Source organism: Pithys albifrons, chromosome 16, assembly GCF_047495875.1.
Source record: "Pithys albifrons albifrons isolate INPA30051 chromosome 16, PitAlb_v1, whole genome shotgun sequence".
Taxonomy (NCBI): domain Eukaryota; kingdom Metazoa; phylum Chordata; class Aves; order Passeriformes; family Thamnophilidae; genus Pithys; species Pithys albifrons.
The window spans coordinates 9142492-9150681 of NC_092473.1; the positions used below are offsets into that span (position 1 = coordinate 9142492).

The following is an 8190-nucleotide window of genomic DNA, read 5'->3' on the forward strand; positions in this document are numbered from 1 at the left end:
AGTGGGGTGCTACATGTTCCCAATTTTTTCTTTTCTGCAACTGTGCTCCTAGTAGGATTTGACAGCAGGGAGTAAGCCTGTTAGAGCAGTGCTGAGTGGATACCCCTCACCCATCAATGAATGCCCAATCCATATCGCCACAGACTGCCATCCTCATTTTGAATTTTTTCCTATGTCCTGACCTGAGACAAAGGCAATTTCCATCCTCTATTCTTTTCCTTCAGAAAGCCAGGAAGGTGTCGTACTTATTGTAGGAACAGGCACAAAACAGTATTTCACTGACAGCTTTCCTATTGTGTGGCAGCTCCTGCAGAACCTTTTCACTGACTTGACCAATTTTGCAGCTCCTGCCAGCATGGACCTGTGCTTCAGCCAGTGCAATTTAACTGGAATACTTCATTAAGAGATCAGCAGTAGGCACATGGAAATGACAGCGATCATTAAGGCTGCATTACTATTGTTTGCATTAGGGAGCGAGTCGAGGCCCCGGGCACAGACAGGGCTGCACGGCACGAGGGGAGGCCAACCCTCTGTAAAGCAGTTTGTTTTCCATCAGTCTTGGAAAGAATGCCCTGAGACAGACTGTGTGCCTTAATCATGGGGCAGCCCAGCTCTCGGATCTCTTCCTACATGCTGAGAGACGCCCCAAAAATGAGTATGACAAAAGAGAATAAGGAGATACCAGATGAGTTTGCCCCAAGCAATGGTGTGCAGTTGATTCACACCATTTCTGACCCCCAAGCAGAGGTGCTTTTCATTACACAAATCCCTGCAACGTGATTAGTTTGCCTAATACTTGCCCTGCTTTTTCTGAGGGCAGGATACAAATCCTGGTGCTCCCATTGGTTGGCAGCACCAAGGAGACAGCAAGATTTGTGTGACCACCATGAGATGATTTCTCTGTTACTGCAGAGGGTTTCACACGTTGCTCCTTGCACTGCCCAAGGCAGAGTCTGCTCTCCACAGTGCTCTGTTAAATAGGTCTGGGTGACCAAATGTGGTTAGTGAGGAGAAGGGGGGAAGGGGAAATGAAAGAAGGAAAGAGTCTTGAAATCAATATGAAGAAAAAGATAGATGTCAGGAAGGAGATGGCTATATGGAGGAGAAACAAAGAAAAATTAAGGAAAAATGTAATCCAGAAGAACTTGTATCCATGGCACAAAAGAAAGGTGCTCTCAGGATGGAGAGTAGATGGCCATAGTGTTGAATGTCACATTTCTGTTCATGTCAAAATTATAGCTGTTTTTCAACCTGAGTCAGACAAATCAAGGTGTGAGAACACACCTTTTACAGCACTGCACCTACTAATAATGTTTTTTCTGTTTGGTAATAAACACAGCCTGTCCTGTGGTAATGGACATACATTATATGGGAAGGCAGTGAGTCTCCTCCGCTTACCAGTCACAGCTCTCAACACCAGGACAAGAGACCAGTGATGCAGGCAAGATTTACAATGTAGGCAATGTCATATTTGTTTGTTTTCTCAAGACATTAATTTATCACACTCTTCATGTATAAATACTTTAAACTGAAGAGAACTATGGACAGGTTTTAAGATTTAATGCATCTAGTAAAATTTGATTAAAACACAATTTGGATCAAAATGGTCTGTGACACCAGGCATGTGATTATGGGAATCTGCACACTTTTGAATCTTGATTTCACAAGGAAATGAATCAGTGTATCTCTGATTTATCAAATTACTGCTATACTCTTGCTGAGGCTCTGGCTAGATACCTCTCAAACCGGCCAAACCAGTTAGATTTTAAAAGTTTATTCTTGACCTTTGCTCAAGCAAAGTCCCAATTGGATTAAAATAAATTTGATCAAGCATATGATTTGTGGCTTTCTCTTCCAGGCATGAGAAAGTTTCCCTTAAACTGCCTGTGTTGGGGAGCCAGTGACCCTGGCCAAGAACAGCAATTTCTGTTGGAGACTCTTGAGCTTCCTTGTGATGAGTAGCTGTGGATGGTGGTGGGTGCGATGAAGTTTTTTAGAGTGACTGCTCTACAACAGGGAATGACATGGAATGGTCGTGAAGCAGAAACCTTCCCTCCACTCACTGTGGGTTCTTGTTTTTCCCATAAACCACACATTCTGGTTCTGACTGATCCATTCAAGCAGTTCTTGTATTCCTTTAGATTTTAAACAGGATGCAGCCCTTTCTGTAAGTAACATTATGAGTCTAAATGCACAACAGAAATGTTTTCTAAGCTATTGCTGCAGAGGTTGTCTTGGCCATCACACAGAGCAGGGCTGTAGCACATATCTGTGCTCACAGATACCACTGTGCTCCAGGCTGTGCACTCAGCCCTGGCTGGGGCTGCTGCAGCAAAATGTTACAGCCACCTACCATGCACATAGAGACTGTCTACATCCTGTTCCCTCCTCAACACATTAAAGGTATTAGCCAGTGTAACTGTGCCACCCTCCAATGTCCTTATGTTTATAAGTGCTTTTATTTGTATCTGCTAGTTTTTCACTTACACTGAGGTGTAAAGGAGTTTTTTCTCAATTTTGCTAAGAATGGTGCTGATACCTCTGAAACACAGTGTCATTCATGCCCTTATCTGAATTATCTCCTTGAGGAGGTGGGAAATCACGCTCAGAAATGATTGTGGCCCTTCTCTTTATTGGCATGTTTGGTGAAAAATATTGCCCCCTGTTGTGGACCGTCTATGTATCTACAAACAAAAAAATAACGTTTGTTTCCTGTCAGAATATTGAACAACCCCCTCTTCGTGAGCTGCCCAGGGTTTCTGTTGCCGAGACTGTCACCTGCTGGTCACGGAGCAGCTCGCCAGGATCTCGGGAACAACCTCAGAGGCTGATGAATTAAATATTTTGCCTTTAGAAATTACACATTTAGATGTTCCTGGCTTATCTAACTCTAAAAAGGGTAGTAATTCTGTAAATGGAGGTAGACTAGGAATCCAGAAATCTTCCTCATTTATAAAATGATCAGATTTCTTGGAGTTTTACTGCAAAGGAAGTCAGGATCTCACCACAGTGAAGATGTGGGGTAAAATGCTAGTTCCAGTAAACTTAATGAGAGCAAACTAAGTCATACATAACAATCGAGGGAAAGTGGAAAAAAAAAAGATAAAAAAAGACCAGTTGTTCTGTCTCTGGTGGATTTTCATCACATTGGACTATGGATACAAGATGACCTTAAGAAAGGGTCACCTCCTTGTATTGACCAGCAGAGCTCATTGGGAATCAATGTACTGAAGATCAACACTACAGCTTTTACAGGAAAGAGAAGAATTGCTCTGAAAAGCTCTTTGAGCCCTGTCCTTGTCCTGTCCTTTCATCTGTTGTCACTGCTAGCTCATTTTCTGCAGTCTTTGGGCCAGAATCTCAACTAGTGTAAACCTGAGCAAGTCTGAATTCACAGCTGGAATATGGGATTGCAGGGTAGTTTATTCTCCCCATTTGGAGGATGCTCACAGTTCCTCCCCAGACCTGAGAGCAGGTTACTGTAATGCCTGAAGTGCACTGTTCAGCTGGGATTTTTCTGTTTCAAAAGCAAAAATGAGTTCTCAGCTGGACAACAGTTGCCAAACTGCACCTATTATTCCAATGGAGCAGCACTCTCTATAGTTGTCCCCAAAAATCGCTGGTTTTTTCTTACATAATTGAGCTGTATTACTGGCATCCTGCAGGATTGCTCATAGGAAAGGAAAGCTGGTGCCATAGAGGCTGTTTCATTACAATTATCCTCAGCTCACTTGGTGTTACACAAGGGTATTGCTGCCTGAAAGCATGTCTAAAGTAACCCTCAAGCTCATTGCTGCATGTTGTACTGAAACTTTAAAGAAGAGATTTTTTATGGATGTTTTTCATATGCCTCTTAGTTCACCTCTGTAAAAAGTAGATTTCATGCACTTGAAAGTTACTTTTTGACTGTGTCTGGAGTCAATGCCTAGCACTGAATCTATGCAAAATGGCTATATTTTTATTTCTTGTTAATTTGTTGGGGATTTTTTAAAATGGGTTTGTTATTTCCCTTCACTTTATTCTTGTGCTTGAACAATTTCAGGCTTTATTGTTATCAGAGAACACTGTGTTGCCTGCATGTCTCTCTTATGAAAGCAAGTGACTGGATAAACACAAAACCAGAGAGATTAAAGACTGCATGGAATTCCACTAATTTCAGTGAAAAGGGTAATTTCAAAGAATTTAGGATCAGATTTCAAATGCATTTCATGAGAGACTTTTGACTGGTGGATTAACACAGGATGGATAATGCTATTTACCTCCCCTAGAGTTACCTCACCACTCACTTCTTGTGTGCTGTTGTAAAGAGCAAAGCACTTCCAAGGCCATTCGGTGTCAAGAGGACTTGGAAAGCTCTGGCTCACAACCAGGTAAACCCTGGGGCCAGTTTTCAAACACCAACAGGGAACAGCCACAGCCTCTACAGCTTCATTGAGAGTACGAGGCTTTTGCCTGAAATGCTCTTTTCAAATTTGTGAATGCTAAACTAGAAAAAATCCCCTGGCTTCCTTCTGTCTGTCCACCCACACTTCTCAGCAAGTCATTTCCTCTGAGCTGGTGGGATCTTTATTCAGACAGAGAATGGTTGGGGAGTGTTGCCGCTGTAAGTACCATACAGGCTTGGGAGTGGGAGCTCTCCAGGGCCACCACGCAGCCTCTTCAGTCCTGCCTATCACTTTCTTTATCACATGGAGATAGATTCCCTTTAAAACTGCTCTTTTACTGATAGATTTACTTTGCATTGAGACTTAGCATGAGTTGATGTCCTTTTTTGGGGGTAAATAAAGGGCAATGAAGATTCTAGCCTAAAAAATGTAGCCTATGAATTTTATCCCTGCACTGCACATTTGTTTTAATGGTCCTTGCTGTGTGTTTTATTGAGGCTGAGTCATAAGCAGATCTTACTGCTTTGGAAGGAAGGAAATGGAGTTTGGGCAAAAACATTACACATCACAAATGGATCCAGCAAAGACACTGCTCAAGCTGTGAGAACACAGTGATGTATCTCATCAAAGGGGAGAACTGAAGGTCAAAATGAATTTCCTTGTGCTGCATAACAGTTTTCATCACCTGAAGCTTGTCTGGACTCAGTGATATTTCTGGTGACAGGGCCATCAGTGAGATGGTCTTGTATTTCAGTGTTAGGATGATGAACAATTGCCAGTGGCTTGGGGTTGACACAGTTGCTGTTGGGACTTGGTCAAGGCAAAGCACTTTTGACTGAGGTTACTGAGGAAGGAGAGTGAAGCTTTTGCCTCATGGCAACACCTCTATGGGATACAGGGTGGTTCCTTTGCAGCTGCCCTTAGGAGTTCTGCCTTTGGCTGGGGAGGAGAGTGGAGAACCACACAAGCTGAGTGGGGCAGCTTGGGAGAAGGTGCTGTTTGCTGGGCAGAATCAGCCATGACTAGCAGAGGGCAGCAGAGCACTCACCCTCTTGTTGGAAATCACCTCCATCCCACATGGTCAGTGGGATGGGACTGCAATGTAGTGCAGGAGAAGGCACAAAATTCAAAGGGGGATGTTGTATTATGTTATGTCCAGTTTGTGTTCCTTAAGGATCAGGCATTCCCTCTGAAGCAGAGGCTGGTAGCTGCCCTTTCTCTGGGGTTGCTGCTGAGCACATTGTGAGGGAAGATCTGAGACCTGACCAGGGGACTGGAGGCAGGGAGTGCAGCCCAGGAGCAGGAACAGCTTGGGCACAGAGATCAAGATACTGCAGAGGAGTGGGCAGAAGGCAGCCAGGCTTGAGGCTCCCCAGGGATCCACTTGGACAGGCACAGCTGGCTGCAGCTCAAAATGCCACTGACTTGCAGCCAAGCCTTGAAATAGGATAGACAGAGAGCGACATGTTCCACCACTGTTAGTTTGACTTTGAAGCTGTTTAGAAAGTTAAGTGTCTTTTTTTTTTTTTGTCTTTTCCTTTCAGGTGGAGCCTGGCTGTTCAAGGTCAGAAGCCTTTTGATCTTCTTCATGGAGAGCACCATGAGGGTTTACATGTTCCTAATCTAAAGGTCTGGACCTTTCAGCCCCTCTTTTTGATGCAGGGTGCCACTGCTGTCACACTTTGAGACGTAGAAAAGGCCAGAGACATTCATTTGTCAGGATACCTTTATAAGAGCCATTGTCCTGCTGACATGAGGCAGCCTGAATGTGCTCCCTTCTTTGCTCCCCTGGAGCTATGGAAGGGCAGGTTGTCCTCACCACAGCCAGCTGGAAAAGTGGAGAGTCTGAGGCCTGCAATGAGGCAGCAGCTTTTGAAGGGGCTCTCAGTACCTCCAGACACAGCCAGACTGGTGGGACTATGAATTAAATAAATTATCATTAGCAACCTAGCAAACACAGCTTTGAGAATGTGTCCCTTTTCCTCCCCCTCCCTTTGACCACCTGATGTTGCTCCTACATGGTACAGAAGAATTTTTTGTTGTTAAGGTCCAGGCTCAGGCTGCAAACCTGGCTGATATTGAAAGGGGCTTTGGAGGACTTCTGATGTTCCTGACAGTCCTGGCCATCAAGGGTCACATTCCCCCAGGCTCCTTCTGGCTTTCCTTGGGGTTAATATTGCAGTAGGGAGGAATGAAAGGTCCTTTCCATTTTTAGTATCTAAAATGAAGGAACTGGACAGAAAGAAAGTTATAAACTTCGTTTTGGAATTATAGTCGTTGAGTTTCATGAACTTCTTGTCCTTAAGAAATGAAACCCAAATAGGTGCTGGACATGCAGAAAGTCTCTGTTAAATCAGATGTGTGCACACAGTCTCTGTGGCACCCCTGCAAGGGTGGCATTTGCTGGCCATGTACCCAGCCCTGCAGTGCTCCCAGCTGGCAGGCACGACCAGGGGCTGTGCCTGGGCAAGAGCTGGGCTGCTACAGCTGGAGATGGGAGTCTGTAAGTGCATTTGAGATATTTGCTTTTGCTAACATGGGTACAAGCAGCACTGTGTTTGGTTAGGGAGCCCCTCAGGTGTCATGGCCCTGCAAGTGTTTTCAAACTCTGCTTTGGTCAGTGGAAGGGCCCCACTCCTGGGTGTGAGCACTGCAAACACAGCTCCAAATGCTGCACACAGCTATGTACCCAATAATATTTATACTTTTCTAATCTGGCAGTTGAATTTGTACACCCATGTGGAAAAAACCCAACTGTGTTTAATCATTACTTTGTTTATGTTTGGGAGAGTATTTTCACTTGCCTGTTGTTTGCCATTGTACCCTCAGAAGATGAAGGCCTCTGGCCAGCAGGATGAAGTGTGGCTTTGTTTTACCATTTACAGTGCTACATTTGGCTGGAGAGCATGATGCCAAGGAATGAAAAAGCATGCAAATAACTTGTTTATCCTCAGAGGTGGATGCTTTGTGCTGTAACAAGCTGTGCTGTTAACTTGACCCAGCTTTCCTTTCCTGGAACTGGGGAAGCTGGCAAAGCTCGCTGAGGAAGACTCCTAAGCCAGACAGATTTTGGCTTCACAACACCTCCATGAAAAATTGCAATGCTTTGAGCTAATGGTATTGATTACATGAGAAAGGAAAGGAAGGTGGAAAATAAACGTATTAAAATCTCCAGGTGCAGATGCAAAATTTAAGAGCAGGGTTGACTAGGCAGGGGGATGTGTGGGGTAAATAGGGAGGCTGGTGACTGATCACAAAAGATGATTAGGTTATTAAAACATTATTTTTTGTTGAACCTGCAGAGACTTTTCTGTACTGAAGCACACAGAAATAATTGGGGTGAATTTAAGATTTTGACCCAGACTGGTGCTAAACACTGCACTGAAACCAGGAGGCTGCCTCCCACTCAGAGCATCCTCCCATGCTGGTCTCTGGGTCTGGTGAGTTACCCCTGGGGACTGTGACTGACAGCCCAGTGTCACCTCAGCATTAGGAGCATATTTATGCTAATGCTCATATGTTTCCCTTCCTGTGTGTTTGTGCAGAGATACTGCAGAGCATAATGGGCACTGTACTGAAGCACAGCCACCCGATCCCAGTTCCTGACTGACCCCTGGGAATATGGACAGCTGGCTCAGAGGTAAACTGCTGTTTGGTCAGCAAGGCCCTTGTGCCTCTGGAAGAAGTGTATGATCAACTCACTTATATGTTATTTGTAGCTAAATGAGCTCAGCTTCTCTTATATGAACAATTCTATTAATTTTTTCCCCTGTAAATATGGCAGGCATTTGCTCTGTGTGTATGG

General features: G+C 44.4%; 1 protein-coding gene across 1 annotated transcript in view; it reads left to right on the forward strand.

Annotated features, from left to right (window-relative positions):
• Positions 1 to 7705, forward strand: part of IQCK (IQ motif containing K) — a 64731-nt gene extending 57026 nt beyond the window's left edge. The window contains exons 10-11 of the transcript XR_011699176.1: positions 5930 to 6014; positions 7688 to 7705. The gene's annotated coding sequence lies outside the window, so the exon portion shown is untranslated. The remainder of the gene's footprint in view (positions 1 to 5929; positions 6015 to 7687) is intronic.
• The last annotated feature ends 485 nt before the right edge of the window (positions 7706 to 8190 follow it).